The sequence below is a fragment of the Myotis davidii genome, unplaced genomic scaffold (genome assembly GCF_000327345.1).
Source record: "Myotis davidii unplaced genomic scaffold, ASM32734v1 scaffold21, whole genome shotgun sequence".
Lineage (NCBI taxonomy): Eukaryota > Metazoa > Chordata > Mammalia > Chiroptera > Vespertilionidae > Myotis > Myotis davidii.
In genome coordinates, this window is record NW_006292573.1 from 142,985 (window position 1) to 144,944 (window position 1,960).

The window sequence follows — 1,960 nt, forward strand, 5'->3', positions numbered from 1 at the left end:
ATACCACATTTGCAGGAAATAGCCTTAGAAACTTGGGACACTGAATATATTTTTATAATATATTAATATAAGGTATTAGTGCTATGCCTGGTGTATGTTACAAGTTAGAATTTTATATATGACTTAAGAAACATGGATTAGCCCTAACCGGTTTGGCTCAGTGGATAGAGCGTCAGCCTGCAGACTGAAGGGTCCCAGGTTCGATTCCAGGCAAGGGCATGTACCTTGGTTGCGGGCACATCCCCAGTAGGGGGCGTGCAGGAGGCAGCTGATTGATGTTTCTCATCGATGTTTCTAACTCTATCCCTCTCCATAAAAAATCAATAAAATATATAGAGGAAGGGAGAGGGAGAGAGAAACATCAATGATAAGAGAGAATCATTAATTGGCTGCCTCTTGAATGCCCCACACTGGGGATCGAGCCCGAAACCCAGGCATGTGCCCTGACTGGGAATGGAACTGTGACCTCTTGATTCATAGGTCGATGCTCAACCACTGAGCCATGCCAGTTGGACTATGTATATATATTTTAAAATATTTTTAGTTCGGAAAGGGTGTGATGTGAAACTTAATTAAAAGTATAAATAACAAATTTTATGTGAACTAATAAATCTTAAATATACTAGGTTAATTAAAACTATCTTTTCTTTGTTTATTCATATTCCAGAAGATTGTCTGCTTACATTTAAAATTCTGATTTTTAGATAATTTGTACCAAAATATAAAACCAGAAATGGCCACTTTTAAGTAGAAGTTTGATATTGACTTGTTTCATATTCTACTTCTAATAAAAATTTCATCATAGCCCTAGCCAGGTTGGCTCAGTGGATAGAGCATAAGCCTGCAGACTGAAGGGTCCCAGGTTTGATTCCGGCCAAGGCCACATGCCTGGGTTGTGGGCTCAATCCCCAGTGGGGGGTGTGCAGGAGGCAGCCGATCAATGATTCTCTCTCATCATTGGTGTTTCTATCTCTCTCTCCCTCTCCCTTCCTCTCTGAAATCAATAAAGAAATATATATTTTTTAAAAAATTCATCATAGTAAGAACAAAAAGGACTCAAATTTTTTTTTATTTTAATGATTAGTATTTCAAAAATCGTGTTCTGTAGACCACCAATTTCACAAGATTCCTAGCAGGAGAAAAACAAGAAAGGTAGAGGTCAAGGAGAGGTCTGTAGTTAAAATGTATTGAGAAATAGCATCTGTGCACTGCCATATCGCATGTTTGGAGATCCTATCAAGGAAAGAAAACTGCTAACTTGGCATTACCCATAAGTATTTGGATTTGGACCCTCCCCCCTACACATACAACATTTATTCTTATTCTTTGGTACTGTTCTGCAGAACACTCTTTAGAAAAGACTGCCTACCTATAGGACATTCTCTTAACATGTAAACCTCCTGCACTTGTAGTTTTCATAATTAAAATTTTTAATGAGAGCCTAATATTCTTTGAATATGTCAAACTTATTTAACCATTTCTCTAACGTTGGACTTGCAAGTTTCCAGTTTTCATTTTTATAGTGCTATGATCAACACTTATCCTTCTGGTACTCTTTTTCTTTACCATGGATTTTCAAAACTAGATACTTTTAAAAAATATATATTTTATTGATTTTTTACAGAGAGGAAGGGAGAGGGATAGAGAGTTAGAAACATCGTTGAGAGAGAAACATCGATTGGCTGCTTCCTGCACACCCCCCACTGGGGATGTGCCCGCAACCAAGGTGCATGCCCTTGACCGGAATCAAACCTGGGACCCTTCAGTCCACAGGCCGACAGTTTATCCACTGAGCTAGACCTGTCAGGGCAAAACTGGATACTTTTGTCAAATGGTTATGATATTTTTATGACTTGTGATATATTATGTTTTCCAAAAGAATTGAACCTGTTTGTACTGTCACTATAAAACTTAACTTTTCTAAAATCTCAGTATTGGCTATAATAGTTTTTATACTTCT